We start from the raw sequence: 13,448 nt of genomic DNA, 5'->3' as shown, positions 1-13,448 counted from the left end.
AATAGGATATGATTTGTACAAACAGTGACTGCTAGAATTACAAAATGACACTTTTTCTTGCCATTGCATCCTTGAATTTGAATTAAATGTTAATTACTCAAGCCACTGGAGAAAAGGTTCGTGGCTATTTTTAGTGTATACAACAAGACAATATTTTATAGTTTTTTTTTTCTGTATCACCGCGATAAAGTGGATGACGTGAAACAGTGTGAAGCCACGGGCTTTACGAGTGTACATAGCCAGCCGTATTCAGCATTTCAATATAGCATCGAGAGGAATTATGACCATAGAGTTTCCAAATCGTCGTTTCTTGATTTCAAAACAAGGCAAACAACTTTTTTGCTTCTCAGGAGAACGCTACTCCTTGACTCCTTTTTAATCACTTTTCGTTATCGGCCATATGTACTATTTTTTTTCGTATGCACTGCAAGCACAGTGGCTTAGCGGACAGAACGATGGCGTATGATTGCAGTTGATAACACACCACGCGTCCATCGCCTCATTGCGCAAGCTGCCAACAGAAAAGCACTGCAGTTTACTATGGAGCTGATGTTGGGGATACACCAACTGGGTGCCAGTTCGACTCAGTACCTGTCTATGACTTTGGCGTGGTGCAACGTTACCGAGCTGAAATTGCGGAAAAATTGCTGGAATGTACTGATTTTGGGGGTACTCTGGTCCGGGGTATTGATGAAGCGTAGCTTGAGGGACAGCGTTATCTGTGCCTGTGGGGATAACAGCTGGTGCCGGATAACCCCTGTGATCTTCCTGGTCACGAATACCTTTATCAGCGGGATAATTGACATCTGTGCTATCCTGTGGATCGTGAGAGTAGAAATCGTGCGTCTTGAGGTCTCGTTGTTTCGCGACGTATCGCGGTGGTTCAATGAGGGCTTCGTCTACTCCGACCTGGCGTGGATCATCCACCATGCGAACCATATCCGGCATAGCACCGATGTACCGGAACGGATAGACATGACGTGATACGGCGCTTGAAATGGTAATCCCTACCAACACAAACATCCGAAGTAGTTTCATCGTAACTGAACTATTTATAGGACAGCTCCTATTGACTTTCTGGTGAAATCTATGGGGCTTGTGGCAAGCCTAGTCGGCCTTTCCTGAAGCGCTTAGGTGTTGGTAGGGTGATATCGATGGAGTTGAGTGCGGAGGCACAAATGAATGTACCCTACTCTTACTACGACACGCCTGCCCCTCTCAAAACGTGCGGTGATGTGAACTCTTTCACCAGACCCGGTTGCCTATGTAGGCCAGACTAATACCGGTAGTAGCAGCGATTGACGTCGGGCAAGACGCAAGCGAGACTCCGCGCCCGTAACAGGGAGAGAGAATCCCCTTACACCACGAGAGCGTGCGTCACAGTATTTACAATGCGATTGGTCGTAATGTGGTTGTATTTACCAGAACAGTGAGATGGAAGGCCATCATCATCATCGTCGGCGGCCGAAGATCGCGTGGCGCCGACGTTCAAACGAGCGAACGACCATGCGACGCAGTGCCAGGCGGTTATGGGCGGTCAGCATACACAAATATTACAACGAATGAACGAACGGCCGACTACGACGACCCTTCTTCGCGATGGCCACCGCTAAAAATACCACGGTTGGCGTGAATAGGTCGTGCAGTTTTTACGTGCATCGCCTTATGACATCTATTACCGTAGAGTAAGAAGCGCCGCTTCAGTATCGCTAGCCAATATCTCGGAGTACCGTTAGCAGCGAAATACGCTGTACCCAGATAGAGCGACAACAGTAGCTGTTTGCGCCCGCATGGAACGGTGAGTGCAAAAGTTCAAAAAAAAAGTGAGAAAGCCGATTTGTTTAAGCAGTATATACGGCATGTTCTGTATCGACATTTAAACATGAGTGATTGGCTTTTACATATAGAAAATTATGCCTAAGGCACGGCTTCAAATCGATGTTGTTTGCAGGTAATTCTGGACCAACACATTTTGCTGTGGGATTTTTCACCATTATAATCTACACCCTTAGAAGTCATTTCGCATTTTTCTAACAAGTTCTACTGACCAGCTAATCTGTACCACTAAGAGCTTTATAGAATGTCGAAATATTTCGAATTTAGCTGTTCTATGAGCTTAGTCAATGTTGAGTTATTTGATCTTATTTAATTAACGTAACAGTTGCTTTTTTACGTAGAATGATCTTATAACGTAAGTTTGCTGTAGCAGATATTATTGGCGTGTCCTTCTGTAGCGCAAGATTCGATGCGATTAGTAAGACCACAGCAACGAGAAAAACCCTTCCATAAAATACGACGGTCAGATCTGACGCACCATGACGTCACCAGTGAACGAAAGCAGAGCGGTGCGTCTGGTTGATGACTCAGAAAACGTGCTAAAAAAATAGGTAGGCATTATAAATGCTGATGATTCTAGCGATGCCACAAGCCAAATCTGGTAACTACTATTTAGCCTTATACGAACATCTACTGCAACGAAAATGATCAAACGTAAAGGCTAGCATATTAACTTATGTTGGGCGTCACGGGCACTACTGTGAGCATCGTTAGCGATAATTTTTGGCAATTACGAGCACCATAGCGTCAATCCAACGGGCACTAGCTAGAATTGATGATTTTTTTAGAATCGTTAACACTTCGTGCCTGTGTTACGTACTACGGAAAAGAAGGGGACATACTGTGCGAATACAAACGCGAAAAGCTCGTACTTATTTTTGTATCGATGCCGAAGAGGTGTCTTTTTTTACGGCATACGTTTTTGATAAATTAATTTGCTTTATTCAAATATCTTCAGATTTACACACGTGTTGCTTGAGCTCTTCACATCCCACTGCTCTCATATATCTGAAACGTTAGCTTTATAAATAGCATACGTTTGCAAAAAAGCTCTTTTCCAGCAGAGGCCTAGTTAACCATACGCGTTTACATACTTGCATTTTTCTGTCGAATACCGGAAAGGGTGCATCGATTAAGACGATAACGAAATTAATAGAATAACTGTCAAATCGGCGTTGTTAGCCACCAATCAGTCAGTGATCCGTCTGCATTGCATCGATGGGGGGACGTAACGTCACTCAGTGAACGTGCCTGCCTTCCACGCAAACGACTGAGTCTGGTATCGCGCTACGTGATAATAGCTGTCACAATAAAAATAGTACGGCTACAAATTGGACAATCCTTTGTTGTTGCAATATTGGCTACGTTGGGCTACTGTACAAGAGTATGCGAAACCCACACATCTACTTTCGCAAAAAAGATAGGTCCTTGTTTCGTTCCTGATGCGCAGCAAGGACAAAGCGTTTGCCGCGACGGTAGATAGGTGAGAAGTACTGGAGTTAGCTGCGTACCACTGTGTCATCGATCGCTTAACTGACACACTCATTGGCGTGACGACAATTCCTTCAGGAAGAGCTATATACGATAGCTTCGTAGCCGATCGAGGGCGCGAAAGAAATAGTTTCGTTAGCGCATCATACTTATGAGACAAATAATACATGTAGATAAAAAGGCGGGCAACACGACGAATACGCATTAAAATTGTGATTACGCGACGGATGCCCTCTCTGAAACTATTTATTACCCTATACTTTATAAGCTCTAAAGAGAGTTTTTCACGTAACAGAAATGAAACATGTATTTATTACGTGTTTGTTATCAGTGTCCGTCGCCGCCATCGAAGCACTTAATCCGTCTCGCCAGAAATCATCAGGCCTGACGTTAAAGAGCTTTTCCAGCTCCAGCTACTGCTGGGAGCTCGAAATGGCGGAGTTGTCTTGATTTATTTTGCCCAAACTTATTCGATACCTATATTCGCTCGTAGAAGTTGACACTCATGCCACAGGGTTCCAGTTAGAATAATGTATCAGGGTGCCACATGATTTATCTAGCTTAGCTGTTGCATATTTCACACTTTAAGGCCGACAGCTGACGTCACAGATTGTGTCCTGCGAAATTAGTAGAAGCTCTGCTTATTCGTTAGGAAAATCAGTATTGTAATGCCATCACAGGAGAACACCGTAATGGTTGTTTGTTGCCAATTCAATTTGTTTGACATGAGGATGGTGCTTAGTCTACCGATCACCTACATTCATTCAAGCGTAACCCTTACGAAACTGCTCCTAACCTTACCGTGTCCTTATTGATTACGGAGGTTGGTGAACGAGAGGATACGGACGATGGACCGATATTTAACTAACGGCAGTGGTACCACATAAAAAATAGACCAGTATGTCCTTCAAGCTTTCGCAGTCTTGTAATCTAAAAGATGAAGAATCGTTAATTTTCTAAAAACCCATATATCCTTTACTATATATATATATATATAGGTAGATTACTCAAATGGTTTTTCGGATTTAAATCGACAATGATGGCATATGCAAAGGAAAGCGTAGAAATATAGCTTTAGCATTTATTTAAGGGCGCATTTACGCGTGCAAACGCCAACGGTAACTGACGTCACTCTGTTTAGCCCTTCTATTTGCGTTAAGTATTTTTTTCTTAAGTTAATTGGCTAGTATTATTTGCGCTTCGGTATAGTAGCTAAATTATATTCTTGCACTTTTTTTTTCAAAATAAATTTGAAAAACCAGTTTTCTAATAACTTTCTACGGGCAGTTGTTTTGCGAGCCATGTTTGATTACGATACAAGTATTTACATACATGGCGAGATTACTGATGAAAAGATTACTGTTGGGTTATTTTGCCAGATTAAATTTTCCTAGCTTTTCAGGACATTACATTGTATCTTGTTACGTTTATGGTACCATATGCAAAGAATATTTACATGTTTACGTTTCAACTTTCTACCGTAGTGTACCTATATTGTTATTAAACTTTGTCTTTTTTATGTTCCTGACATAATAGGGGAAAAAGAATTACATCTTAATAACAATTTAGACTTAATTGAATGACGTTGGAAAATTACGCTGAGGCAGAATTTTTTTTTCTTTTAAAATTTATGATATTTTTTTGGGTTGCGTTGGGCTGAGAAGTTAATTTTAAGTGCTATTACTCTGTAAGTAGCTTAAACTTATGAGTTCATATTTGTACCTTTATACGAGGAAAAGGACCAGCCGTAAAAACAAGCATAAGCAAACGGCGTCTGTTAACTGACCGGAGCAAAAGTAAAGCGTCATCATGGGCCATTTGGCATCACCCATTACCAATACATGCAATGCTTGGGATGTATTGAGCTAAAATGAATTGTCGAGTTATCCACGATAGTGCTGTGCGTCTTAGTTCAATTTCTAACCGAATATTTAATACAATATATTCCAGGCACTTGACGTTGTCTATGCGCGACACGTGGACACTCGTGACTATGGTGACGGATGTCGCAGTAGACAGTGTCTATAGGCGCTTCAGGTTCGGAAGTTGTGAAGCACTTCAAGCCTTCAATGGCCTGCCCAGAAAATATACTAGATGCTTTTTTGTGGAGTGACGCATCACGGCCAACTATTAGTCACTTCTAGTAACCATCTGACCTTATTTTATTATTTGTCGTAACTAGACACAGATCCGAGGAAGACTATTGCGTCAAAGCAGGCTTTTCCTAGGCATTCGAGAGGACTGATCGGACGCGTTGGGTTGCGTAGGGTTAACGCGTAATAGACGGCGGTATTATGTAGATATTAGACAAGGAGATGCGGGTGTCACGAATGATTATTACTACTTTCCACGGCCGGAACAGGCTCAACGGTCGAGATGGTGAGGATGCACTTAGTATATTAGTTGGAAAAATAAATGTTTCGACCTTGACGTCCGGTAATTGAGACGTGAAGTATTGCGTCAGACGGCTGGCTCCGAACACGAAGTGAAATATGTCTGTGCCCGGTTTCGAACTTAAGCCATCTCTTGTTTCGAAGTTCAGCAACGAACACGTCGCGTGTGCAGTATTATAAGGACATAATTACGATAGTTTAAAGCTTAATACGTCAAACAAGAGGCAGAAAAGGAAATCGTCGACGAACATAAATATTGACTTATTACCAGCGAACACGGAAAACAAGTTCCCCGTACACTGGAGTTTATAGAACAAATCTATTCATGTTATATTATAATGTAAGAATTTCACTAAAAACTCGTCGAAAAGCTACATAATGAGTATGCTGTGTGTGTTTCCATCTGCTTCTTATGTTTTCTCTTATGTTATGACCTGTGGCAATCTAGATCGTCATAGCCAGCAAGAAATTATTAAACAGGGTTAGTGATGATGAGTAAAGACAACCTTTTGCTCATTCATTGAAAACCAATTATACAACGTGCTAGTCTGGAAAATTCTCACTGCTGTAATGCTTTTTTCGTGCAAATGATCATAGAAATTACTTAAGTAAGAAGAATAGATACGGAGGAGAATACATAACATGTTAGCTGGTAATTTCAGGGCAAACATCGACTTTTCCTCGCACAGTTTTACTTTGTACGGTAAGGTGTACGGTAGATAAGGGACGTGATGTGAAACCAGAGACCGGTGCTCTAGAGGCAAATTGCCCTTGGAATAGGACCCGAGTGCACGTCGTGACCTTCGATATTAAAGATAAGTTTTTTTTTCGCATTCATGTCATAGCGTATTTTGTTGGTATGAAAAGCGTTCCTTGTCCAAGGCATCGTTCCGAATAGCAGAAACGAGAATGCCATTTGCTTTACACACACGGGAAAAGCCTGTCTAATTTTAAAAGCCTACAATGGAACCTATATCATAGCCTCGTTAGATCGGTCCACTTTGCCACATAGTTATCCATGCATAGGGTCGCAGCCCGACTATCGATAGTTTCTCTACAGCGTATTCCAGAAAATCGCATTTGTTTTAACAAGCAGCAATGTGCTGTCTCAGTATTCAATTAAATAACAAGAAATTTATCAAGGTTCCGTTACTACGTTCTAGAGACTTTTGTACCGTCATTACTCACTGATATGACATTACTAAGGAGGTGTAATTTCCGGTCAGATAGGTTTCAATGTAGTAGGACACGACGAGGGTACTTATCGAATATTGTCATTTTGAATCATATTATATTTGAAATTGTGCCATACTTAACGGGATTTTTCGCATTTGTCTCCCCGGTATCTTCATCTTGAAAGAGACTTTCGTATCGATGTGCATATGTAGAGTCGCTTTAAAGACCTTGCAGGTCCTCCAAACTCTACAGCACAGCGAAATCAATGATGTACAATGTGTCCAGATTTCGGCTATTAAATCTATAATAATCTCTCCTCCTAAGTAACGCAAAAAAAAACGTACATTTATAAGTCGATGTTCAAATTGTAACAGGACAGTCATGGCTCGATAATGTAATAGTGGGACAAAATTTGCATCAAATACTTTTGCATGGGATGTTCAGGTGCCTTTTTTGAGACTCTTTTCTCAGGGAGCTCAAAGCCTATCAGAGCACCATTAGGTTTTTTAAAAATAAGTTCTTAGCGAGGTTTGCTTTCATAAGTAGTCATTTCATTCGGTTAATCCTTGACTTTTGAACTAAGTAGTAGATACGTTTTTCTATAATTTATCAAGAATACCGGCGGGTTGACAAATCAATATTTAACTGGTAACACGTCAAAGAAATCGTTCGAAGTAAGTAGGTGTCGGCTATGGCATACAGTTAGAATAGTCATACGCCTCTTTCAAGGTTCCTTCCAAGTTGAATAACGTTATACGAATCAATTTAGTTGAAAATGCCCAAAAGCTGTAGTAAAGCCTTGAGTGTCATTGTAATAATTCATCAAGTTCCAGTCACGTATGTTTTTATCAGGTACCTGAACCAACCAACAATTATAGGACCAACAATGGCGCAGACGTAATACTGTTTCTCGTGGAGTAATGCCTCAAGCATCTAACATGAGTTCTCTTTTAAACATTAACTTAACTTTTAAAGGGGAATGGAGATGATCTTTGGTGCTAGCATACATTAGCACCAAGGCGGTAACGTCACGAGGAACTGAATTAGCGGGAACTAAGAAATATTAGCGCCGAGACGAATAACTTCGATGCTCGAATACAAATCTGCTTCTAAGAGGTGTGATTTATTCATTAACTTATAGGAGGTATGATATGTGCTAGTTCACTCGAGAAAAACAACAGATTGAGTAAAAGATCAGTTGGTAAATTACAAGTCATTAGGGCATTTAGGCCACAGATATACAATATCTCTATGTAATACGATAAGGCCGATTCAAGTAGCTTAAGTGCAGAGGCTCTCCAAGCTGCATATTTCCTTTACGTACCTTTTATGGTTGATTACTTGCGTCATTTAGTAGAGCTAGAGCACTAAGACTGGAATAAACATAAGAAAGATATGTACGAAGGAAAGCGTATGCTGAAATCCAGTACGCAAGAAATATGGCTACGTCACAACAATGGAAAAAGTTGAGCGTAGCCTTCGGCTGGCTGAAGCGGCTTGGGAATTTTGTTCAGCAACCAGTTCAATAAATCTATAGCTTTAGACGAGCGATTTGTGACCCTCTAATTCACTATCCAAGTACTTGCTCATTTCTCATTTACTATTCACGAGATCACTATGGCTCGTTAATGGGCGAAACGAAAATTTCATTATATCGTGCACACGCGCAACAAGTCAACAATCGAACGGACTCATTTTCACGATGCCCCAAAGGAAGAACATAACGTAATAACGTTCGTACATCGTCCTTACAGAGAGATGTCACATTAGTCTAATATTACTCATTATGATTACTTCAGATTCAGGGAAAGACATCAAACACTCAACTGACAGCTGTCGAAAATCACAGTCTAGCTCGCTAACATTAGCAAACTCACACTGTATTTGATATAATATTCTAAGACCGTCTAATTATAAGTTTGTGATACGTTGGAATTTTTTTTTGGCCAATACAACATACTTGAGAACCATACGTTGTCCTTCGAATTGAATGAACGTCCAATGGAAGTCAACTTTGTTTGCCATTTCTTGTTGGTAAAACGTTCCTTGGCCTCACTCACAGTGACTCATAGCAGAACTTCACTCCCGTTTAGGAGCCGAGATCGAAACTAGGCTTATCAGCTTTAAAATTGATGTCAGTGCTTCTCAGCAAATAGACCGCCAAAAGCTAGCGTTAATTTTACTTCAGTTATAGACATGAGATTGATGCGTGAGGCTGCAAACTCCGTTAGAAGTGTTACATGCAGCCGCGATAATCCCCTCTGCAAGGAACGCCCATACGCTTTACGGCCCGTTAGCTCTGAACACAACACACGGACGAGTTACGGTTCGTTTGTATAGAAGCACTTCATCTAATAGGAGCACACGAGTTGGGACTCATGTGGCCCATATGGGTATTAATGTAGCTCTACTTATACCAGAAGGAGTGCCCGAATACAATTCGCTTTTCCAAGGTACACATAAACCTATATCAATAATGACGATCATGATGTTACTTATATTAAAAGGACTAATATAACGAGGCTTAAGTTCACATCGCAGAGGTACCTCAATGGTTGAGGAAACTAACGCATCAGCAGTCTCCTATATCTCGCAAGATCGGAAACCCTACCAGTATGTATCAGTCGAGCTTTGCGAACAGAAAGAAGTCGCTAGACTTTGAACGCATAACAATGCAAGCGATTACACGAAAAATGTAAGAAAAGGTTGACCATTTGAACTTACTATTGGTTTTCGTTCCGATGCATCGGATCGTGAATTCATTAAGTTTACTTCATCAAGATTTTCATCATTTTTTCATTACAGCTCTTCATGAACAGGAAGATATTAATGGTTGTCAGTCTGGCTGGCTGCTATTGAATTGCACGTCGTGCAGATAAAATTGCTCCGGTCTGAATCAGTAACCGAGATGATTTGCTCTTGATACTGTGTGTGTGTGGCACCATGCTGAGCTCATACTGATCCGGGGGCGCTGTTTTCCTACTATGACCTTTAAAAAGGCTCGAGCGATTGCTGTGATATTTGTGGAAAGGACAAAAGTTTTAACTGGTAGCCCTTGAATTTTAAAAATAATCCCACACTAAGACTATCTACTGTTATTTGCTCCAATTGCAGTTGCTCTAACACTAAGTGTACTAGCCTGTTTTTGTTTAATGTGACGTCATGTAAACCATTACTTATTGTACATATTCTAACTACAATACTAGAATTGTTTGAAGAGCCACAAAAGTTGTCTGTGGGAGTTTATCGGATTGTAGGATTCAGCTAACAAATTCACAGGCTCAAATAAACATACGAGCCTATTTAAAAACACCGGTTGCTACATAATCTCGAGCAGTCCGCGGTAAATTGATTGATCTATGCGAGCAATTACTCCAAAAACAATGTCTTATGACATTAAATTGATCATATCAAATTTAGTAACCGGGTATCGGGCAACTTACCTTATCCAATGATAAGATCCTTTTCACAAATTCTCGAAATAAACTTGAACTTTCGTAGCATATGTGCAACAACGATTTTTGATCAGTGTTCCCTTCTGATAGTTTTAAACTTCACATCTCTAACTATTCCTGGAACTTAACTTATCGGATGCACCCGAAATGCTTCACTGTAAGATCTACGATAGAGCGACGTACACTAACCTCTAATATCCTATAGCAGCCCAAACCATACAAATGACAATGTCAGACTTTTCTTTCTATATAATAAGCGTACAATATTTCAATGGGACCAATTGTCCTTCCGCCAATCACTTGTCAGTTTTTTTCAGGCTATTCAGGTTCTCGGTAGTCGATTCGATCGGACCGATGTCATCTGCTTTCGGATTTTTCGATCTCAGCGGCTCACTCCGATTTCCCGCGTCTCTGTCGTCTGCCTCGCCATCCCGCTGCTAAGTCAGCGTGTTTTGTATGCCATAAGAGGCTAATATGAAGATGATACATGCATAATACATCTGAAGTCACGACGCTGTTGCATGAATGCCATCGATCTATTACTATGGCGTCTGTGTGTCGTTAGACATCGCCCTATTCCTGAAGAGGCTACCTAACCCAATCTAATTTTTTTAAGCGGTCCAAATTTGACTGCTGCTGTTATTGTCGTGGCAACTCTGAGACATGGGTGCCCGCACAATCCGATATGTAACCAGAAATTAATTCTCTTTGTTGTTGATCACTGCGGATCTCCTGGCTAAATATACGTATCCTAACCAGATCCACGTCGTAACCCTTCGCCGTTAGAGGAGCTGGGACCAGCAGTACAGCAAACGCGATCGCGTTCTGTGGCGCGGATCTATTCGCGACACAATAGCCTTCCGCTTCGATGGGACCCCCAGATAGATGTGCTACGAGATGCAACAAGAATCATCTCAACAATGTTACATCAAAAACTGCATTGAGAAGATATAGGGAGACGAGCTTAGACCTGCCTGTCACTCGGCTAAATGCTCACTCATTGGCCAATACCGAATATTCCTCGGTGTTCAAGGGCAGCGATGGCTTAAAAGGTATATAGTACTAAAATAAACCTGTCCTAAGCCGATCGTATGCTACTACGTACTGCTATCTAATAACCTTGTACAAGTAGGGGCTTACGTTCTACCACCTAAGGCTGTAACTTCTCCATTCATACTGATATTTATGTACCGATTCAAAGTAGCTATTGTTTACTTCTGTAGATCTGACAATTGAAGCTATTCGTCATTTTACTGCTGGTTAGTATGAATAATTCCTATTTTAATTTGATTCATAAAATATTGGTCAGTTATGCCGACTAGTGAACTGCTGAGACCCAGCTTGCGGCTATAGTATTCAATATATAAATAATTATTATTATTGAGAAATATTTACTGTTCATTTTTCTATATAAACTGAAGTCTTCGTATGCATGTCACATGTGATATGAAAAAACTTAGATAAAGTTGATGATTTTCTTCCGAAACGGTCTAAATTTCTTCTGAGACATTTTGTCTGTAAGTAATTAACGAAGCGTGTGTTACTAATCTATTAAGTTACATTGTAATTTCAACAAAGTTGTAATATCAAAGAGATTTTGAAGGACATACGCTCCTAGCAAATGAGATTACGTGCCTATTATAAAGCTGTTCATAGGAAGTAAAACACGGCCTTCGCAGAGTTTATGCTGCAATCCATCGGTAACAAACAATTTTTGAATTAAGTAAAGACATATAATACATACATGCATATTTCATTATCCAGCTATAGCCATTTATTGCAACTTAGGTATACGTACGCTATACCGGGACACTCAATCCATATTGTAAAAAGAGGTTTTCCGTGAAAACGGCATTATTCCGTTAGAGCCAGTGTAGGATCTTTTTTTCGCCTTAATCTGTTTTTGTTACTCGTCTATTACAGATGATAACCGTGCAAGTTTATGAAAATGCGTACACTTATGTGTTTCAATTTTTTTTATTAAAAAAGAAAAAGAAATACCCCTAATTTAGGGCCTCAAAGCAAAAAGCAGATCGTTCGTACAGGTCGCATCCGATACCTTGTCTTACCTAGGATTTATTTAGCCTCGGAGCCTTGTACAGTATAGTTGAAATTTCAAGGTCATCAGTTTCTCAATAATAAATCTATTTCACACGAAGTGAATTTGAATATGTTCAAGTCGGCAAAAGGAGTCCTTTAATTACAGACTCCAAAGGAAAATTACATGGTTATTTTATGCAAAAGCTATAGCTGCTTAAATGTAGGTTTTTCGCAAAAATCGATCGACAGGACACCAGTTAAATTGGAAGAGTCTCATTTCCTAGCCTGCAAGTTGACTACATCTTCCTAAGTTTTTGTTCGAAGGTTTGATACTTTTAGAACTTCATTCGGACTTTACATTTTTTGAAAACAGACGCTCAGCGATTTTTTTTGGGTATCAAGAGTATCCTGGATAAGCTTAAACGACTAGAATTAATTAGAGAGTTGTTGGAAAAACACTGCTTGTACCATATAGTAAACGAGAAAATCGGTTATTATGTTTGCACCATAAAGACTTATAACCATAAAGCATTTTTAAATGTGATTTTCCTTTTTGAGTCAAAGCTTTTAGCGTGTGCTTCTGACTGAGGTGGACCAGCAATGTATATTTCTCAATAAAACATAACCCCAATTATTGACAAAGACCAAAAGCTACTTCGATATGTGCTCATCCATTGCTTCGTAAAGGTTACGAATGACACTTGCGATGTGGTAAAGTGTCATCGCATCCTTTTTATACCGTACAAAATCCTAGAGGCCCACGCACTCGTTAGGCTAACTAGGAGACAAGATAGCCTACGATCTGCCGCGTTCCCGCCCTCGGTCGAAGTATGGCTTAGGAGAAAAACAACCTCTCAGGTTTCCCTTAGGAACAAACCTATGCGGGTCGGTCAGCATACAAAAACACAAACTGATCGAATCTGCGATCCATGTCTCCGGTCCGCAGTCCATGTATTATGCCAACCTTTCTCAGGAGATCACCGTTAGTCATCATCTTCCTATCATCCGAGGAGACATGATCTTTTCGTTTGGCCTATCCTATCGCAACGTGTGCGTC

The 13,448-nt window shown here is 40.5% G+C and overlaps 1 long non-coding RNA gene across 1 annotated transcript; it reads left to right on the top strand.

The window, feature by feature from the left end:
- Positions 1–1,389: 1,389 nt before the first annotated feature.
- Positions 1,390–11,837, top strand: LOC111247665 (uncharacterized). Its single transcript, XR_002672210.2, has 3 exons — positions 1,390–1,798; positions 5,278–6,060; positions 6,383–11,837. It is a non-coding gene; the product is annotated as an uncharacterized LOC111247665 (long non-coding RNA).
- Positions 11,838–13,448: the final 1,611 nt, after the last annotated feature.

This window comes from Varroa destructor, unplaced genomic scaffold, assembly GCF_002443255.2.
Source record: "Varroa destructor unplaced genomic scaffold, Vdes_3.0 BEIS01000003.1, whole genome shotgun sequence".
Lineage (NCBI taxonomy): Eukaryota > Metazoa > Arthropoda > Arachnida > Mesostigmata > Varroidae > Varroa > Varroa destructor.
The sequence above is the reverse complement of the archived record's forward strand: the minus strand, read 5'-3'. Positions and strand labels throughout refer to the sequence as shown.